At 41.0% G+C, this 22,445-nt stretch overlaps 1 long non-coding RNA gene across 2 annotated transcripts; it reads right to left on the minus strand.

Annotated features, from left to right (window-relative positions):
• Positions 1–6,069: 6,069 nt before the first annotated feature.
• LOC309340440 lies at positions 6,070–9,620 on the minus strand. Of its 2 annotated transcripts, none has more exons than XR_014155991.1 (4): positions 9,593–9,620; positions 8,484–8,618; positions 6,984–7,109; positions 6,070–6,405 (listed from the first exon to the last, which is right to left on the minus strand). It is a non-coding gene; the product is annotated as an uncharacterized lncRNA (long non-coding RNA). The 2 variants fall into 2 exon arrangements; XR_014155992.1 differs by having other exon boundaries at positions 9,588–9,620.
• Between the last annotated feature and the right edge of the window lie 12,825 nt (positions 9,621–22,445).

A 22,445-nucleotide genomic window follows, 5' to 3' on the forward strand; every position in this document is an offset into this window, starting at 1 on the left:
AACGGACTTTTGTAACAACATTTCAGTTGATTTCTTATATCTTTTATGTCAAAAAAATCCAACCGTTTTGTGGTCACAAGAAGCTGCTGTTTCCATGTGTTGCATTTTCCTATCTTGAGCAACAGGTAAATGAGACTCAGGACATTCTAACTGGCAACCTCGTTTATTTGGCAATGTTTCTTTCCTTTTTTACCTGCAACTTTCTCATGCAAGGAGGAGCACAACTTTAGCAGATTCATTGGCCTAGGTATCCCCCTCATATATGCTCATTTTTAAAGGCAATGATTCCAAAAATTCCACACTCACAGTGAAATGGATGGGAAAACCTCCTTCGTGATTCATTCAAAGTTGATGTATTGATATGTCACTGAATATTTATTCCTGTCATTGTTTCATGGTTCATATTGCTTTTGTGTTAATGACTTGTTTTGATAGGAGGTAAGGTCCATATACAGGAAGGAGAGGGATGAGGAAGCAATATCAGTGGATTCTACTTCAGACCTGTTCAAAACTTCTTAAAATCTGAAATGCAGATGTGCTCCTTCTGGACAATGGGAAGATGTCCTTTTCTCAGACTATGACCAAGTGTGTATGCTAACTTCATTATCTCCTCCCAAATGAGAAAAAGCAGCTTCTACCTACTTAGTGCATTAATATCCGATTTCTGAGCAATTGAGTTGCACATATGCTAAGTGCATAACAAACTTCCCTGTTGTATTCTGACTGTGTGCTTTTCAGTCAGAGAGAATGGAACCAACTGATATGTCAAGAAGTAGGTTTCATTTTTGAGCTCCATTTCTGCTCTTTTCCTTTTTGTGATGGTGTCAGGAGGGTAACTGATATCCATTGAGTCTCAATCAACTCTCATGATTTATTTATCTATTTCATTAATTTGTATACCGCCCATCATCCGAAGTTTGCAGGCTGGTTCACTGCATAAAAATACAAAATGGGAACACAAAATACAGCATGAAACAAAAACAAACCATTAACCCCCCCCCCTTACTGGGATGTAGAAGGATGTAGAATTTTCATCAGGAAAGGCCTGGTTATGGAGAAAACTTTTTGCCTGGCCCCTAAAGATATATAAGGAAGGCACCAGGTGAGCCACCCTAGGGAGAGCATTGCACAGACATGGAGCCACAGCAGAAAAGGCTTATTGTCATATTGCCGCTCTCCAGACCTCTTGTGGAGGGGACACACGAAGAAGGGCCTCCCATGATTATCATAAGTACCAGTGACAGCAGTCGGCTCCCGCTCCTCTTGTCCTGGAGTCTCAAAGCAGTTCTGGGCCAGAAACATAGTAGGTCATGCCATGGATCATGACACAGGGTCTTTTCAGTTGTGCTGCCCCAACTCCAGGGCCGGATTAATACCTTTGAGACCTGAAGCACTTAAAAGATTTTGGTTTGCCCATATATATCTCATTCAAAAGATAACCAATAATAAACCGGAGAATAAAACTTTATTTTTCAAAACGAAACAGAATCTACAGCAAGATGGAAAACAATGTTTATTTTTCTATACTTGTTTAAATAATGTTGGGGGGGGGGTTTGTTCAGCTGCACCATATTGTCCATGGTAAATCTGGCAATGGAAAATTTCTGTTGTGCACCCCTTCCCTTATTCCATAAGCACATGGTTATTTTGCTTATTGGATATTCCAGCCCTGCCCAACTTTCAAACGCTGTCCCCAGGGGGAGTCCCCTAATGCTGAGAGTGATGTATCTCCAGGCCTCCCTATTCACCATCCCATGGGCTCAGAGAAGGATTTCTGCAAATGCTGGAACACTTTTGTTAAATACTGGTTTTCTGTTTTTATATTACTACTACTACTACTACTACTACTACTATTACTATTACTATTACTACTACATACATGCATACATACATACATACATATCCCGCCCATCTGGCTGAGTTTCCCCTGCCAATCTGGTCGGCTCCCAACAGAATATTAGAACAAAATAAAATATCAAACTTCCCTAAACAGGGCTGCCTTCAGATGTCTTCTAAAAGTCAGGTAGTTGTTTATTTCCTTGACATCTGATGGGATTCCACAGGGCGGGCGCCACCACCGAGAATGCTCTCCGCCTGGTTCCCTGTAACCTCACATTTCATAATGAGGGAACCGCCAGAAGGCGCTGGACCTCAGTGTCCAGGCTAAACCATGGGGGTGGAGACGCTCCTTCAGGTATACTGGGCCCAGGCCATTTAGGACTTTAAAGAGCAACACCAACACTTTGAATTGTGCTCAGAAGCATGCTGGGAGCCAATGTAGGTCTTTCAGGACCGGTGTTATATGGTCTTGGCTGAAGCATTCTTCTTCCTGTGTTCTTTGCTCTCCTCATGGAATCCTCCAACTTCTTACACTTTCCTCCTCATATTTCTGTGCTACACTCTTAGATCACTAGTCAATTTAAACTGGGGAATACCAAGTATGGCTTCTCTCCCTTTCTACCTGTTTAGCTTATTGCACTGAAATGACCGTACAGGGAGCTAGTTCTTGGAATCATAGAATCATAGAGTTGGAAGGGACCCTGAGGTTCATCTAGTCCAACCCCCGGCAATGCAGGAATCTAAAGCATCCATTACAGATGGCCATTCAATCTCTGCTTAAAAACCTCCAAGGAAGGAGAGTTCACAATCTTCCAAGAAGTCTTCTTCACTGTCAACAACTCTTACCATCAGAAAGTTATTCTAGATGTTTAGTTGGAATCTCCTTTCTTACAACTTGGATCCATTGGTTCGGTTTCTACCCTCTGGAGTAGGAGAAACAAACTTGCTCCATCTTCCATGTGACAGCCCTTGAGATATTTGAAGATGGCTATCATATCTCCTGGGATCCTGCAAGTTTAAGCTGTTTTAACCTGTGTGTGAATATGTGTAGCTCCTGAAATATAGAAACATATCCATGTACTGGAACATGCTGTGCTGGAACATGCTGTGGAATATGTTCCCTGTGGAATAATATGTGAACCACTCGCCAAGAGCTATGCATTCTGCCGGCATCTGGCCCGTTGTTCTCTCTTTCTGGCCCACTGAAATCTCCACTGTGCAGAACCATCTAGATGGGATCATATTGAGGAAGGACCTCACAGTTAAGCCAGATGGGTCTATCAGTTCTCTTCCATTGCAATATGCAAGCTGAAAAACAACAGTCCTTTGGAATTCACACTTCTCTGAATTTCGCAGTGCAGTTCTTCAGATAAGTAATGCATACAAAAGTACATATACTAGTGTATAGTGTACATAATAAAGAGTGCTTATATTGATGAAAATAATATTAAAAATGTATTTCATTGGGTGAAATGGTCTTGCAAAAATGTTTACATCAGGCAAAATTACATTAAAATGTGTATATTGGCAGCACTAATCAGTCACACTAAAATGCTGATTCAAAAGGACTTTTTAAAATAAATGCACAGTGATTTGGAAAGATAATCTGAACTTGAGAGATTTGGTCATCCCTAGCAATCTGCCACCTTTGTGAGGATGTGTGTGGAAGTGACTCTTCCGCACTGCATCCTGAAGGATTTCTCTTTCTAAGGCACTAGGGCATAAGCAGGACTTGAATTACCAGTGGAGGAGTAACATTTGCCCCATTTGCAATGCCTGCCTAAGGAGGTACTTAAAAGATTCAAGCACAGGCCCATCACACACATTTGCGTAAAATATGCATATCCTAATTTATATGTATAGAAGCAAATTTAGGTCTATGGGAAAACAAAGGTGGTAGCTAATTCTCACTGTGCTTTTCCTGAATTTCCTGCAGTCCTTATCCAGGGACAAGAATGAGGAAATGCATCTCGAAAAGGGAGACAAAGTGCATAACATTTGCACATTTATAAATAGCCACTTGAATGTAAATAGGAATACACTGCATTTCACCATATTAGGGAGGACTATGACCAGGTGACTTGTGTGCCTGCTCAGGCTGCTGTCTTGGTGGCAACAGTTGATGGGCATCTACAAGGCCCCAGACTGCTCTTCCTTCTTGTCATTTTTCATCTTTAAGCTGTACTACGACAAGGCCAGTTCTTCAGATATAGGACTGTTCTCCAACAACATCTGCCTGCTGTAAAAAAAAGGAGCTATGCCCATTCTAAGAAAAGGGCTTTTGGAGGAAGAAGCATTTTGTTCTGTGTTGACATTCAGAAAAGCATATTGAAGCCACTGAAGACATTACTTTGTTGGATATCACAATTCATTATAAACTGCTGGACAACCGGCCACCTATGTTGTCCACAGAGGCACTGAACCAAGGGGGTGCAAAATAATTATAATACTTAGATTTATACAGATACCTAATCAAAGTTAGAAATATGAAGTTGGGGGAGTGGCATGCTCAGGGTGTCGTATTACCAAAGAGAGTGCAGGCCAGGAGATGAGATGTACAAGTTCCCAAGATGCACATGCAGTAGAAGCAAAGAAAGTAAAAATATACTAATATGCATTTCTGGTTTCCCTGCTTCTGCTGTAATATAGGTATCAGTTGTCTGTGAATTAGTTTAGGGTGTTGTGGGGAGGGATTAAGGGTGTGAACACTTAAAGTATATTTTTCCCCCACTAGGGAGTGCACACTGTATATTTGTGAGCGATCCTTTGCTAAACTCTAATAGCAAATGCAAGTTGAGAATACCAGCAAATGGTTACTAAAACAGGGTAATAGGGAAACGTGAAGGAGTCATTAGCATGTTCAGAGATCACTAGAATTACAGATTGTTTTCTAAAAACCTGTTGGGGATTATTCATAACAGTAGGAGAATGTGCAAAATTTAGTTGGTATATGCACATTACCCAAGTCTTGTGGGAGATTAGGTATATTGACCTCTTCCTGAAAGGATTATGTGCATGTTTTCCAAGAGGCCTGCTTAATGTGCACAGCTGTCAGTCGTGATGCACAGTAACCTCTCAACGTCCATTTTTCATATGATAGATAGCCCAAACAGCCCCAGAATGTTCCCTATAGCCATGGTACATACAGTTCGGTTTCAGTCGGGAAATAAAAACAGAAAACTGAGGGGGTGGGGGGTGGCAGTGGTACATCCTGGTTGGAGAGGATAGCTGGCTGGAACCCTGAACAACAGTGCTTCTGTTAGAAGGTGAGGATATCCTGCAACATTTTGTTGTGGCTCCCATTGTCCTATCTTGGGCAGTGGGCTCTTAAGTTAAAATATTTCTGAAAATGTTTGACAGCCCTGCCCCATGGTATGAGAAGCCCACTCGCCCTTTTTCATGCGGCTGCATTGAGGGACAAAGGATGCTTCACTGGGGCCCCAACAGGGGAATTCAAACTGTCTGGGCCCTTCCTGGTGGGCGGAGAGGGCAGAAGCCTGCTCCCTGCTCCAGCAAATGGGGATGCAAGCTGGGACTTGGGCTGTGTGGAGGGCAAAGCCAATGGAGCCGATGGTGGGTTTTCCTCAGATTGCCCATTTAAGCTGCCAGCCCCCTGCCCCCTGGTATGAGAATAGGGTAGTGAATGGCTGATGCTTTGAGTCTGAAATCATCCCCGCAAAGCTGCACTAGCCACAGGGAGAGATGAGTAGGTACCATACTGGATAAAGGACTAGATCTGTAGCTGATGCAATCCATTTCAATATCACACTGACACGTCTTGATGGATATTCTCACACTCGAGAAAGAATTGTGTCTCTTTGGATTTCACAGTGAATGGATTGGAGGATGCTCTGAGTCTGAATGATTCCCATAACTTGGAATGGACCGATTTCCCATAGGTCCACCACAGCTCCCCCTGCCCCCTTTGCCTCTCCACATCATGTGGTGTGGGCCAACTGCTTTAAGTCACAGGCACCTTTCTGCAGTGCTCCTCTCCTTTGAGTTATAGGTTGATGGATGGATTTCCACTGTTGGATAGAGAGCTATTAAACACCAGCTGATTCTATGAGTGTGGCCATAAATAATCTCAAGCTCTAGACTGTATTCTTGTAAAATATAGCGCTAGATAACTAGCCTGCTTGGAAAATAGACTTGTGTCACTTTGCACGGCTGTGGGATAAGAGCTTAAAGGTGAAAAAAAGAGAAACACATCATTTTTTTTTGCAATGCTTTAATATGCTGAATGCACAAGAATGTTTCATAAAGATAATGCAAATGGGGAAATAAAATGCATTTCAACATTCACAAGAGTAATAGCGAAGCTTGGCAAAAAAATACTATGGAGCTGAGACTAATTAGCTACATTTATAACTTTGGGGGGAGATGATTTGCAGTTGTTGTGTGCAGACTGACCTCCCTGGCAAGGGAAGAAGCAGGAAATTAGGGTAGAGAGCAGGAAATGTAGAAAGCTACAGCTAAGCTAGCATTTTTCTTCTTCTGTGTTTGTCTTGAAGGGATATCATTGTCGGAGGTTCCTGATCTGTGCCTTCATTTCGTTCTAATTTGCTGAAATGAAAAGAAGAGAAAGCTGCTTTATAGGGTGAACATTCCTGTTTCAACTGTCTGGAAGCTGAATAGGGCTTGGGAGGAATTTCATTGGTTATGGATAAGTTGGGGGTTATCCTTGGTCTTGTCTGGATGGCTTCCTACTTGGGTTGTCAACTAAGGGATGGAGACGCAAAAAGTGACATTGCATCCTTTTTTGTCACCTGGTGCGCATCTGCTTGTGCACCAGGGAGGACCAGGGGTTGGGTGTGGAGGGTGAACATCATCATTCCACAGCATTGAGGGGAGGAGTGAGAAAGATACATAGTAGTGGTTTCCACAAAGAATGGTTAAGAATATTCTAAGAAAATTATGCAAGACTGACTTTTTGTAGTGGAGGGGATGAAAAAGGAAGAACCTCAGAAAAATATTTACTGTGAAATTTCTGCTTAGCTTTACATTATTCACACACATTGGTACCTCCTGGCATTTTCTTTTTCTACTGCAACATCACTGAATGGAAGGGAGTAAAAAAAAATATGTTTCAAAGTGGGGGAGGGGCCACACATGAGAATATTTGACTCAAATGTGCTACTTACGGAAGAAACACCATATCGTGTTCCTGATAGAATTGTTGAAACAGCACCCTCTTCTTAAGCATGTACTTCTAGGTATTCCAGAGTATCCACATTCTCTTCTCCGGTTAGGAGGTACATGGCAGTTGCCTATTTAATAAGTAAAGTTGAGAGTTCTTTATTCATTGAAGAATAGTTTAGTTTAGCTTCAAGTCAATATTAGCCATGAAGATTTCCAAGCAAAAGAGAAATAGGATGCAGCCTGATCACCAAAGTCCTTCAAAATTTCAAATGTAAAACAATGTTCTGTTTGTAGGTACACATGGAAAATAAGTATGCTCAGTGGTAACCTTTAGCTTCAAAGAATGAAGTCAATTACACACACAGCAAAACCTCAGCTCTGCCATTAGCTTTAGTCTATTGGTTGCCCAAGAGCCATAGGGGAGATACTCCCAAGGGTGATTTTTCAAGACAGCAGGAAGCTGGAGGTCTTCAGATCTTAAGAACTTGGAGCTGTGTGATGCCTGAACTGTTCTGAGCAGAGACAGAGAACCTCTCATATTCTTTCAGGCCTTCCTATTCACCTGAGACTTTCAATTTCTGAGGTCTTATGCATTGTTTCTGGCACACCGAAATCTCCAGAATGCAGAACAATCTACATGGGGTCGTATAGGGAAAAACAGCCCACTTATAGGGATGTGATTGTATTCTATGACTGACAACTTCCAAAAGAGGAGCCAATGCTTAGTTTGTCACCAGAAAAGCAACAAATAGATCTGTGACATGTAAAGACTAATACATTTACTGCAGCATCAGCTTTTCTGAATTACAAAAGCTGATGTTACAATAAATACCTTCAGGGGCAAAGTTCTCTTCTGATCACTTGGCTTATCAGCCATGACTCTTATAACCTTTTGTACGGCGGCAAATGAATAGCCATACAGAGGTGGAGAACCCCCAGTCCATGGGCCAATGAGTCCCACCAGGTGTTCCCATTTGACCCATGAGCCTATGCGGGTGAAGCTACACCCACCTGCACTTCTCCTTATCATTATCACATCACCTGATGAGGAGGGGTGAGATAACAATCTGACTTGCTGATCTAGAAGGCTCTGTAGCCCAAAGGAAACTGCAGAGTATGACCCACTGACATCAGCTAATTGTACTTTTAAGTAGACATGCATTGGATTGTGCTGAAAGACAGTAATGGAATGGATCCCCTAGGAATCATCCACCAATACAATTCAGGCCACTTCCCTTTTGGACACCTGCCTTTGGAGGCTGTTGAAATCAGTGGTCAGTAACTAGGTTGTCCAGGGAGCCAAACACTGGTCCCTTCCCACTGCTGCTACCCTGCTTTTTATGCACTGTAAAAAAATATGCCATCCAATCATGTTTTTCCAAATTTATGGCATTGTTCTCCCTCCCCCACTTCTAGGAACAGGGTCACAGCTGTAGAATAAACTAGTATTAGCTATTAAATAGTTTTCAAAAAAGTGAAAGTAATTTAAATTGCTGGCTTACGTCTTTGTCCTTTGCCACCTTGGCCATCTTGCTGGCCATTTGCGAAACTGGCGAATCCTAAAACCAGGACAATGGCCAGGAGCCAGAGCAACTTGAAGTTCATTTTTTTCTGAAATGTTCTCCAAATCTTCAAACCTGTTTGAAAGATTCCAGATCAAAATTGTGACCTAGTAGAGGTTTAATCTACTTCCTTTTCAATGAAAAAATACATAACAAATGGAGGCTTTCAGGCTGGGTTGGCAAATCATGAGTTCAGAATAGGTGACACTTAACATCTGTATAACACTTTTTAGTGTCCAAAGTGCTTTGCATGCATTCTGTAGCTGTTATCATGACATCAATCCTCTAAAGCAAACTATTATCTCTGACATTGCAGGGGAAACAGGTAGAAGGAGAAGGAAACAGGTAGGAATCCAAGATAAATGTTTCTGAAAGGGAAGATCAACAGCAATATTAAAATTTATCAATAGGCACAAAAATTAAGTGGTTGTATCTTATCTGCACAGATAAGTGTGACATATTTAGGAAGCTCCTTGCTTGATTCAAGACAGTTGAGATCTGAGGAAACCTGGTTGTACCAGGCTCTTTCTGCAGACCAAAGTTCAACTTAAAACTGGCTCATGGAAATCAAAATATTTCAACAACATTCATGTGCATATGTGTACACACATACACCAGTTAGAGATGGATGAATGTGTCAGTTTCAGTATATCTCAATTTCTCATGTTTACAATCTCAGATTCAGTTTGCTGTATTTTGGCATGAGCTTTGAATTTTCTTATAAATTTGCATGAAGATTCATCAGAATTTCTCCTAACACCCCCCCCCTTGTTGTATGCAACTTTGCCTCACTTACACATTTTTGCAGGCAATATTCCCTAAGAATGCATTTTGGTCTGCTATTTTCACCTTTATCTAAGCCCCTTATGTGCACTTTTCGTACACCTTCTTTTGGTTGGAGAGAGTAACACAAAACTCGTAGAAGTCTGAATTTTGAACAATAGTCTCATTTCAGTTTGTGTATTGCGAAGTCGGTAGAGTTGCATCAAAATGAAAATCAAACCAAATCCCTTGCCTCCCAGTTGCTAGGACCACTTGACTTACCCCACCTGAATGAGTTGCTGAACAGCTCAATGACAAACAGCAGGATATCAAAACTCAGAAGGGCAAGGCTAATTTATATGGTTCAAGAAGACCTCCCCCTTCCTGTTGCAGCCCCCTGAGGTGAAACAGCTATCAATAATTGGGCCAATGAAATAACCGTTAGTAAACCCAAAGCCAAGAACTGGATGTTGGGTTCAGGAAACAATGCAAGTCAACGGACTTTTGTAGCAACATTTCAGTTGATTTCTTATATCTTTTATGTCAAAAAAATCCAATCGTTTTGTGGTCACAAGAAGCTGATGTTTCCATGTGTTGCATTTTCCTATCTTGAGCAACAGGTAAATGAGACTTAGGACATTTTAATTGGCAACCTCTTTTATCTGGCAATCTTGCTTTTTTTTTAGCCTGCAACTTTCTCATGCGAGGAGGAACACAACTTTAGCAGATTTACTGGTCTCATATATGCTAACTTTTGAAGGCAATAATTTCACAAATTCAATATTTTTTATTTTTTTATTTTGCTTTTAAATTACCTTATTGAACTTAAAACAAATAACACAAAATCAAAATTATCCATAACAAATAAACATCAAAGAGTTGTCGATATTATTACAGTTCATCACAGTCTTCTTCCAGTTTCATTGACTTCCCGCCAACTCCATCTTGCTTTAAATGTATATTTATCTAGTGCACTGTTTGTGTCTATTTTGGATAATTGCTTAGCCAAAATATTGTACTTTCTTAAACCTGTTCAGTGTATAACAGAAGCTATTCAAAGGCTGCCACAGATTTTATATTGTTCCAATTTTTTATGTAACCTTTAAATAAACCCCATTTATTGAAAAATGCTTAATCTGCATGGTCTCTTATTCTTCCTATTAGCTTAGCTAGTTCTGTGTACTCCATTAATTTTTGTTGCCACTCCAATTTTGATGGTACTTTTTCTCCTTTCCAATTTGATGCTATTAAAATTCTCACGGCTGGTGTCGCATATAAGAATAATTCCCTTACACTTTTTGGAATATCGGAACCCATTATCCCAAGAAGGAAGGCCTCTTGTTTTTTTTTTGTTGTTTTTTTTGTAAACACAATCTTAAGCATTCTTTTAAAGTTCCATATATATTTCATCCCAAAATTCCTTAATTTTTCTGCAGCTTCACCACATGTGCAGCATCAATCCCACTGCTTCATTGCATCTCCAACATTTGTTTGATACATTCTTATACATTTTGAATAGTTTTAAGGGAGTAATGTACCAGCGGTACTGTATTTTCAGAAAGCTTTCTCTCAATGTGTAACAAGCAGTAAATTTCATATTTGTCCTCCAGAGGTTTTCCCAGTCCTTCATTAAGATTAATATCTTAATAGCCAAAGTCCTGTGACCATTTTATCATGATGGATTTTACCTCCTTTCCAGGTTTACCTGACTTCCCAGTCGAGGAGTCAGTACATTTTGGAAAGCATTTTAGTTTTTGAATTAATCAGATCATTCTCTAATCTAGATGGTTCTGTTGCAAATCCTTTTCTTATGTCTACTTTAAATGTCTCATTCAACTGATGGTATAGGAGCCAATCTGACAAGTGTTTTCTTATTTCCTCAAAATTTTTAAGTTTCAATTGATTATCTTCCTCCTTAACTAATATTTTGTATGCCATCCAGTTTTCTTTCATATTTTTCTTTTTTAAGAAAAGTGCTTCCAGGAGGAAATCCACCACAGTGCTTTGGGTTCCAAGAGTTCTTTATAGTTTGCCCAGACCATGTAAAGGGGCCTTCTTATGATGTGGGTTAGGAAGTTTGTATGGACCTTTACTTTGTCGTACCCTAGGTACACATGTCAACCATACTGGTTGTCATAGCCTTCCAGATCTAGTAGGTTTGAGTCCTGTAAAGTACACCACTCCTTAATCCAGGTTAGGCAGGCAGCCTCGTAATATAATGTCAGATCCGGCAACGAGAACTTCCCTCTTTCTTTTATGTCAATTAAAAACTGGTGTTTGATTCAGGGTCTTTTCCCTTGCCAGATGAACCTGGAAATATCTCTTTACCATTTTTTGAGGCTGTCTTTCCGTCCCATCACAGGTATTGTTTGGAATAAAAAGAGCATTTTCAGTAACACGTTCATTTTTATGGTTGAAATCTTTCCTAGAAAAGGAAAGTTTAAACTACTCCATATATCCAAATTCCTCTTAATTTCACTCCAAATTTTGACGTAATTATCTTGGAAAAGATTAATATTTTTTTTTGGGGGGGGGGTGATCCATGTACCAAAGTATTTTACTTTTTGGCAGATCTTCAGGTTTGAGGTGTTGAATGGTTTCTTTAAATGTAAAGGTTCATCATTGTTCCACCTAATGTGTATGTCTTTAAGGGGCCAGAGCAAGGGCCAGAGCAAGATAACGAGACCCAGCTTTACAGCTGTGAAACATAGCAGGTGCTGCTGAGTTGCATTGATTAAGGTGTGTCAGCATTTGCATGTAGTATATAAGGAGCAGCACCTAGCTCTCCCATTACCCTGGGGGTTGGGTTGGTGGTTGGGTCTGGTTTGTTGTTAATGTATTTAGTGTATAAGGAGTTTTTGTTTTTTGTAATTAAAACCTTGTTTAAGTTATTTTTGAGTCCCTTTCTTTTTAATGCATGGTCTCCCCAGCAAGCTCTCTGCAGCGCTACCATACTGCAAATAGCCAACATCTTTGGTTATGGGCCCAGCTGCTGAGTGGATGACTGCATATTTTTGGACTCTGAGAAAGGTTTGAAAACTCCTTCTCCTGTTAGTGTAGTTTTTGTGGGTCTGGAAGATTTCCAGAATGGTTGACCGGGTTCCTGAAGCTGAGAAGGCTCTGGTCTTCCCACAGCTAACAGATGAGAACTATAGTTTATGGTCTTTTCGGGTGGAGGCGCTTTTGACCTCTAGAGAAGTATGGACCTATGTAACTGAAGACCCTCCTGACCCTGTAACTAATGCTTGGTCGAAAGGAGATGCAAAAGCCAGGGCAATAATTAATTTGGCAGTCAGCGACCAGCAAGTAGTCTATATAAGGAATAAGAAAACTGCCAAAGAAATGTGGGACAGCAGTGCATGTTAGAAAAGAGTCAGCGTCTGCATTGACGTTTTTCAAGCAGCTGTACCAGACGAAGTTGCAGCCTGGTGGTGATTTGGCAGCACACTTGAGACGTCTGGAGGCAATACGCGGCGAATTAATTCGAAGGGACATGGACATACCTGATATTCAGTATGTTTTTATCATTCTTTGTTCCCTGAATGAGGACTTTGATGGTATAGCTAGCCAGATATCTGCCGTCCCACCAGCACAATTAACTGTGGAAGGGGTGACGGCAAGATTAATGGGCGAGTTGGATAGAAGGGAGGCTTGTGCCATAAGCACTCCTATTTCCAGAAGTAATGAGGAACGCCATATGCAAACTTGTGGTGATGCGACTGCATTTAAAGCTGCAAAGCGTTGTTGTTTCTGCAATAAGCAAGGACATTTTGCAAAGGACTGCAGAGCCAAAAGAAAGCAAAGTACTCCCAAGCCTGTTTCTGCTCGTCAGTCATGGTTGTCATCTCAGCAGCCAACATCGCACCGTAAAGACAAAAATGAGCCGCGAGCTTTTCATGCTCGGACAACAGATCGTAAAAGAATTAAAGGTGCCAAGTGGAATTCTTTTATTGTGGACTCAGGAGCTTCTCACCACGTTTGCAACAATCGAAGCTTGTTTATTTCTTTCGAAGAGGAAATTGGTAATGTACATTTAGCCAATTCACAAGTCTTGCAGTCACTTGGCAGAGGTACTGTTAAACTTGACTCTTTAAACATTACAATAGCGAACTGCATTTACTGCCCATCAGTGGACAATTTATTATCAGTAAGGTGTTTTGCTCGTCAAGGCATAAGTGTGCGTTTCTTAAATTCAATGTGTGAGTTTTTTGAGGGGAACAAACGTCTATTGTATGCCCGGGAATCTGATGGTTTATATAGACTGTATTTTCGCACCTATTCCAAATTGCCTATAAATTGCAGAGCAGCACAGTCAAGCCAGGGGTTGAGGAATGCAAGGCCTCATTCCGGGTGTCTCCACGAGTCGCACAGAATTCTGGGACACTTGAATTTTGCTGATGTAATTAGGACGAAGAATATTGTTAATGGCCTCAGCTTAAAGCCATGTAAATTCTTTATGCAATGTTTATCCTGTTGCAAGAATAAGATTAAGGTTGCACGCAAGGGTAGGTGCTCAGATAGGAAAGTAACTGAGCCATTTGAACGTGTACATTGTGATTTAGTTGGGCCACTCCCACCATCATTAGGAGGTTCTAAGTACTGGCTTACCTTGATAGACCAGTATAGTAGATACTGTTGGACTTATGCAATAGCTGAAAAGTCACAAGCATTTGAGAAGTACAAAGTTTTTTGCAACTGGGTAAAAACGCACTTTAACAAACCAATTAAGAACCTGTTTTCTGACCGGGGCGGGGAATTTGTTTCTGAGGATTTTGAGAAATTCCTGGAAGCGCAGGGGACTACTCATGAGTTATCTTGCCCCCGAAGTCCCTGGCAAAATGGGCTTGTTGAAGTTGTGCAGCGTGACCTGCAGGCAGGGGTTAAAACGTATCTGCACGATGCTAATCTGCCCAAAGACTTTTGGGCTGAAGCGCTTAATGCGTTTTGTTATGTCAGAAATCGCAGTTATCATTCTGGTTTAGATGTCACCCCCTATGAGAAGCTGTTTAAAAAAGGCCCTAATCTGAAATACCTACGCATTTGGGGTTCAGATATAATTATGCATTATCCCGCTAAGCAAAAATTGGGTCAGCGTAGTGTTCAGGGAAAATTAATGGGCTACCAGCAGGGGGCGTACAGAATTTACATACCAGCAACTGGCAAATTTCATATTACCAGAAGCATGATACAAACTGTAAATTGGAATGGAGTTGCTGTTTTCCAAGATACTGATGGTATAGATAATACTGAGGAAGAAGCAGCAGCAGCAGCAGCAGGAAATGGTGCTTCTGAATTAATGGAAAAAGACAAAAAGCCTGTTGAATCTGATAATTTGTTTGATGATTTAAAGTCACAGGCACCCGAGGGGAGGTTAGATTCTCTTGAGTTTTCTGACCGTGAGCTTAGCCTAAAGGCAACTCTTCAATCTGACAGTGATGATTTACAACCTGAAACTAGTGATTCACTTAGTCCCATTAAGTCTGAGGAGTCTGACTCCCCTTCTGGACTAAGACGTTCAGATAGAAAGAGGCAGAAGCCACAACGATTTGCAGATGAACATTTTAATACTGTGTATGCCAATAAGGTGGTTTTTGAGCCAAAAAGCTACAGTGACATTCAGAATTTACCTAAGCACCAAGCTGCAAATTGGTATAAAGCTATGAACTCTGAGATAGCTTCTTTAAAAGAGCATAACACTTGGTCTCTTGTACCACAAACCCCAGATATGAGACTTATTGATTCAAAATGGGTTTATAGAGTTAAAATGAATGACAAAAATGAAGTTGTAGGGTACAAAGCAAGATTAGTTGCTAGGGGTTTTCAACAAATTCCAGGCGAAGATTATGATTTGTGTTATTCACCAAGTGTAAAATATGAAACAGTTAAACTTTTGTTAAAAGATGCATCGCAATGTGGACATTCTGTTTATCACCTAGATATAAAAACTGCATATTTGTTTGCAGATTTAAAAGAACAAATTTTTATGCGTGTTCCTGAAGGCATAGACGCTGCTGAAGGTTTGGTATGCAAATTAAATAAATCCCTTTATGGTCTGCACCAAAGTGGAAGGAATTGGCACCAAACTTTAGCAAAAGAATTGCTGGATATTGGTTTTTCACAAGGAAAGGCAGACAATTGTGTATTTATAAAGGAAAGGGCAAACTCTGTGACAAAAATATGTGTGTATGTAGATGACGTGTTAATTTCTACAAAAACTAAACAGGAATATGAACAGGTAGTATCACAGTTACAGAAGAAATTTGATGTGGTGGAATTAGGCATAGCTAAAAATTACTTATCCATGCAAATTGAGAAAGGCAAAAATGGATCTTTTCTGGTTCATCAGACTGCAAAAATAGATGATCTTGTTGAAATGCTACATTTAGAAAGTGCAAATGGGAAGGAAACGCCTATGGTGTGTGGTTTCACCTTTACAGGTGAAGATAAGCCATTTCCTAACAAAACTTTGTATCATTCTGCTATAGGCAAGCTAAATTTCATTCAAAGAATCTCAAGACCAGATATAACTTATGCTTTTCACTTTCTGGCAAAATTTGTGGAAAAACCTACTACACAATGTTTCTCTGCTCTTAAGAGAGTGGTAATGTACCTTAAACATACCAAACATTGTCAAGTATTGACAAAGGTTTTGAAATTTTCTGCGATGCATCTCATGCAGTGGAACAAAATAATTGCAGGGGTGTGTCTGGTATGGTGTTTTGTTATAATGGTTGTCCGTTTGAATGGAAGTCCCAGACACAAACCATTATTTGTCTCTCCACAACAGAGAGTGAATTATGTGCATGCGTTCAGGCCACTCGTGATGTAGAATGGTATCTGCAAGTATTCGCAGACCTACAGATGCAAGTAACACTACCAGTAAAAGTTTACCTTGATTCCCAGAGTGGACTTGCTATGCTATGTTCAGAAACCAATACGCAGCGCACCAGAGTCTTAAGATTACGTTTGGAGTTTGTAAAGAAATTAATTGCTGACGAAATGATTGTATTTGAATATGTCCCAGGTGATAATCAAATTGCGGACATTTTTACAAAAGCACTTCCAAAGGTTACACATGAAAAACAAGTACAAAGTATGCTTTATGTTTTTGTTCCACAATGATGAACCGCAGGGGAAATGTTGAATGGTTTCTTTAAATGTAAAGGTTCATCATTGTTCCACCTAATGTGTATGTCTTTAAGGGGCCAGAGCAAGGGCCAGAGCAAGATAATGAGACCCAGCTTTACAGCTGTGAAATATAGCAGGTGCTGCTGAGTTGCATTGATTAAGGTGTGTCAGCATTTGCATGTAGTATATAAGGAGCAGCACCTAGCTCTCCCATTACCCTGGGGGTTGGGTTGGTGGTTGGGTCTGGTTTGTTGTTAATGTATTTAGTGTATAAGGAGTTTTTGTTTTTTGTAATTAAAACCTTGTTTAAGTTATTTTTGAGTCCCTTTCTTTTTAATGCATGGTCTCCCCAGCAAGCTCTCTGCAGCGCTACCATACTGCAAATAGCCAACATGAGGGGTTTTTCCAGATCTTGTCTGTCTTGTATTGTGAGGTTTTTAACTAGAAGCTTTGTTTTGGAACTGTTAAGTCTAAATTCCACTACTTGTCCGAAGTTCTTGATTATTTCTAGTGTCCTTAATTGTCAGGGAACTGCCATTGGCTCAGGGGTGAGAAATTGAAGGGCAGTTGTGGTACAGGGAGCCTCCGAAAATCTTGCGAAGCAGTTCCTCTTCCGGGGAGGAGGAAAGCCCCACCTCCAGTGGGGAAGAGGTGCAAGGACCAGAGGATGCTGGTGGGAGCCTTAACACCGCTCCTGGGCAAGCCGGACAGGAGGGAAACACACCCTTGCTATTGCCCATCCTGTGCAGTAGCCTAAGGCGCAAAGAGGGAGGGAGAAGGTTGGGGGTAACGAAACTCTTATGTTGGGGAAGGTAAATAGTTTGCACCAAAATAAAGCCTGTAAAACATGGGTTGGAGTCCTGCCTGGTTACTCTCAAGCAACCGCAACAGCCATCTGACATTAATAGACTTTCTTCAGGGTTTTCAGTCATTATAATAAGGTCATCTGCGAAGGTTTTCAGTTTGTACGCTTTCTCACCTAATGTAATTCCTTTTATCTCTTGGTCTTCTCTTATTTGATTGTTCAGCACTTCCATGCCCAAAATGAATATCAATGGGGATAGTGGACACACTTGTCTTATTCCTTTTCTTATTATACAATTCTCTGTGATGTTACTGTTGATAATTATTCTTGTTTGTTGATCTGAGTAGATCACCTTAGTTTGCCTCCCCATGCTCTAGGACCTGTCAGAGCCATCATGACTCCTTCTCAAAACCCAGCTCTTACTATGTTTTGGGAAGGAGGCAGGAAGACTCCCCCTCAGCTAGTCACGTAGTGTGAGGGAACCAGTTGCACCACTCCAAATCTGCCTTTGATGTAGTATTCTTTAACATGTAACAAAACCCTTTTGCTGTATATTTTGTGATAATAAGCAGAGCTACAAATGGCTATTTCCTCATCTTAATTCCCCCCCCCATATAATAGCAAATGAAAGTTGAGAATCCCAGCAAATGGTTACTAAAACAGGAACCACTGGGAAACATGAAGGAGTCATTAGCATATTCAGAGATCACTAGAATTACAAAGATTGTTTTTTAAAAGCCTGTTGGGGGTTATTCATAACAGTAGGAGAATGGGAAAAATTAAGTTGATATATGCACATTACCTTGTGGGCGATTAGGTATATTGACCTCTTCCTGAAAGGATTATGTGCATGTTTTCCATGAGGCCTGCTTAATGTGCACAGCAGTCAGTTGTTATGCACAGTAACCACTCAGTGTACATTTCTTTTAAGACAGATAGCCCTAACAGCCCCAGAATGTTCTCTATAGCCATAGTCAAGACAGTTCAGTGTCAGTCAACAGTTCGGTGTCAATCAGGAAAGAAAAACAGAAAACTGAGGGGGGTGGGGACGGTGGCAGTGGTACATCCTGGTTTGAGAGGATAGCTGGCTAGAACCCTGAACAACAGTGCTTCTGTTAGAAGGTGAGGATATCCTGCAACTTTTTGTTGTAGATCCTATGGCCCTATCTTGGGGAATGGGCTCTTAAGTTAAATCATCCCCATAAAGCTGCATTAGCCACAGGGAGAGATGAGCAGGTACCATACTGGATAAAAGACTGGATCTGTAGCTGATGCAAACCATTTCAATCTCACACTGACAAAGGGATGACACCCTCACACGCGAGAAAGCACGGTGGAATTGTGTCCCATATGATGATCTCTTTGGATTTCACAGTGAATGGATTGGATGATGCTCTGAGTCTGAATGATTGTCATAACTTGGAATGGACCGATTTCCCATAGGTCCACCACAGCTCCCCCTGCCCCCTTTACCTCTCCACATCATGTGATGTGGCCCAACAGCTTTAAGTCACCTGAAGCCATTTCTCCCACAGGCCCCTTTCTGCAGTGCACCTCTCCTTTGAGTTAAAGGTTGATGGATGGATGTCCACTGTTGGATAGAGAGCTATTAAACACCATGTGTGTGGCCATAAATAATCTCAAGTGCTAGACTGTATTCTTGTTGTAAAAAAATTGCTAGATATCTAGCCTGTTTGGAAAATAGACTTGTATCACTTTGAATGGCTGTGAGATAAGAGCTTAAAGGTGAAAATATGTCAAGAGCATTAAAAAGAGAAACACATCATTTTAACAATGCTTTAATATGCACAAAATGGTTTCATAAAGATAATGCAAACGGGGAAATAAAATGCATTTCAACATTCTCAAGAGTAGTAACCAAAGTTGGCAAAATGGAGCTGAGACTAATTAACCACGTTTATAGATTTTGGGGGAGAGGATTTGCAGTTGTTGTGCGCAGACAGATATGAACTGACCTCCCTGGCAAGGAAAGAAGCAGGAAATTGGGGTAGAGAGGAGGAAATATTGAAAGCTACAGCTATGCCAGTATTTTGTTTTCTGTTTTTGTCTTGGAGGGATGCCGTTGTTGGAGGTTCCTGATCTGTGCCTTCATTTCGTTCTAATTTGCTGAAATGAAAAGAAGAGAAAGCTGCTTATAGGGTGAACATTCCTGTTTCAACTGTCTGGAAGCTGAATAGGGATTGGGAGGAATTTCATTGGTTATGGATAAGTTGGGGGTTATCCTTGGTCTTGTCTGAATGGCTTCCTGCTTGGGTTGTCAACTAAGGGATGGAGACGCAAACAGTGACACTGCATCCTTTTTTGGCACCTGGGGAGCATCTGTGTGTGCACCAGGCAGGACCGGGGATTGGGCGTGGAGGGTGAACATCATCATTCTGCAGTATTGATGGGAGGAGTGAGAAGGTTTCTGGTGTGTTTACATAGTAGTGGTTTCCACACAAAAAATGGTGGAGAATATTCTAAGAAAACCATGCAAGATGGCCTTTTTATAGTGGATGGGATGAGAAAGGGAAAAACCTCAGAAAAGTATCTACTGCGAAATTTCTGATTAGCTTTACATTATTCGCACACACTGGGCTCCTCCTGGCATTCCCCCCCCCCATTGCAACTGGATGGGAGGGAGTAAAAGTTTGATGTTTCATAGTGGGGGGTGGGCCACACATGAGAATATTTTACTCAAGTGTGCTACTTACGGTAGAAACACCATTTTGAATTCTTGATAGCATTGCTGAAACAGCAGCTTCTTTTTAAACATGTACTTCTAGGTATTCCAGGGTATCCACAGTCTCTTCTCCGACTGGGAGGTACGTTACAGTTGCCTATTCAATAAGTAAAGTTGAGAATTCTTAATTAATTGAGGAATAGTTTAATTTATATTCAGGTCAACAATAGCCATGAAGATTTCCAAGCAAAAGAGAAATAGGATGCAGCCTGATCATCAAAGTCCTTCAAAATTCCAAATGTAACTCAGTATTCTGTTTTACTGAAAGCTGTTTGTAGGTACACATGGAAAATAAGTATATGCTCAGTGGTAACCTTTACCTTCAACGAGTGAAGGTAATTACACACACAGCGAAACCTCAGCTCTGCCATTAACTTTAGTCTATTGGTTGCCCAAGAGCTATGGGAGAGGAACTCCCAAGGGTGATTTTTCAAGACTGCAGGAAGCTGGATGTCTTCAGATCTTAAGAACTTGGAGTTGTGTGATGCCTCTGAGCAGAGACAAACAACCTCCCTGAACCAAATGAGCCTCTTTATATATGTTCTGGAAGCTTTCTCTGGCCTTGTCTCTAGTTTTTTTGTCATTGTTGTTATGTTAGGAAGTTGTCACATATCTAAAAGGTCTCACTGAGCTAAGCAAATAAATGGGCAGAAAATACAAAGGCTTATTTCTCTCTCTGAAAGTTGTGACCCATCAAGATGAATGGAGAACACCAGGCATTGTATTGTGGCCTGCTAGGTGCTCAACATCTGCAAGTATATAGCACAAGCAGGAAGTTTTCACATCTCTGATGGATCACCATATGTGGTTGGTATTTGACTTGGTGACCAACAGGATGCTCAGGCATGCTCTTAACTTTTTCCCACAGCATGCCATTACATTTTGCCTCCTGAAACAGACCTCAGGTGCTCCACCATGAACCTGGCTAGGGTCATCAAGTTGTTTGTTTGTTTGTTTGTTTATTATTATTAGTCTTGTTGAACATTCATATATCATTTCATGCCTTCATCTATTTCCTACATAAAGCCAGTCACTCCATCTTTCTGTATAGCAAAGTCAACCCTGACTTGAAAGTCCTCCTCTGGTCATTTGGCTTATCAGCCATGACTCTTGTAACCTTTTGTACAGGGGCAAATGAGTAGCCATACAGAGGCGGGGAACCCCTGGTCCATGGGCCAGTGAGTCCCACCAGGTGTTCCCATTTGAGCCTTGAGCCTATGTGGGTGAAGCTACACCCACCTGCACTCCTCCTGATGTCATCAGCTGATTGTCAGATCTTCAGAAGCCCCGTTCAATGGGTTGAGAAAAATTGGGCAAAAAAAGGTAATCTGAATTCTTAATGGTGTCAGATAATATTATTATCACATCACCTGATGGGGAGGGGGGAGATAACAATCTGACTTGCTGATCTAGAAGGGTCTGTAGCCCAAAGGAAACTGCAGAGTATGACCCATTGATATCAACAGATTGTACTTTTAAGTAGACATGCATTGGATTGTGCTGAAAGACGATAATAGACTGGATCCCCTCAGAATCAACCACCAACACAATTCAGGCCACCTGCCTTTTGGCCACCTGCCTTTGGAAGCAGTTGAAATCAGTGGTCAGTAACTAGGTTGTCCAGGGAGCCAAACACTGGTCCCTTCCCACTGCTGCTAGCCTGCTTTTTATGCACTGTAAAAAAATATGCCATCTAATCATGTTTTTCCAAATTTATGGCATGGTTCCCCCTCCCCCCCTTCTAGGAACAGGGTCACAGCTGTAGAATAAACTAGTATCAGCTATTAAATAGTTTTATAAAAAGTGAAAGTAATTTAAATTGGTGACTTACGTTTTTGTCCTTTGCCCCCACGGCCTCCTCGGCCACCTCTACCACCGCGGCCACCTCCACCACGGCCACCCCTGGCATCTGCGAAACTGGCGAATCCTAAGACCAGGACAATGGCCAGGAGCCAGAACCACTTGAAGTTCATTTCTATCTGATATGTTCACCAAATCTTCAAACCTGTTGAAAGATTCCAGATGAAAGTTGTGACCCAGTAGAGTTTTAATATACTTCCTTTTCAATGAAGAAAGGTATAACAAATGGAGGCTTTCAGGCTGGGATGGTAAATCATGAGTTCAGAATAGGTGACACTTAACATTTATATTATAACACTTTCTAGCGTCCAAAGCGCTTCACATGCATTCTGTAGCTGTTATCATGGCATCAATCCTCTAAAACAAACTATTATCTCTGACATTGCAGGGAAAACAGGTAGAAGGAGAAGGAAACAGGTAGAAATCCAAGATAAGTGTTTCTGAAAGGGAAGATCAACTGTGATATTAAAATTTATCAACAGGCACAAAAATGTAAGTGGCTGAATCTTATCTGCACAGATATCAAAGCAAGTGTGACATATTTAGAAAGCTCCCTGCTTGATTCAAGACAGTTGAGATCTGAATAACCTGGCTCTAGGAGCCT

The sequence above is a fragment of the Podarcis erhardii genome (genome assembly GCF_964252035.2).
Source record: "Podarcis erhardii genome assembly, chromosome: 4".
NCBI classification, from domain to species: Eukaryota; Metazoa; Chordata; class Lepidosauria; order Squamata; family Lacertidae; genus Podarcis; species Podarcis erhardii.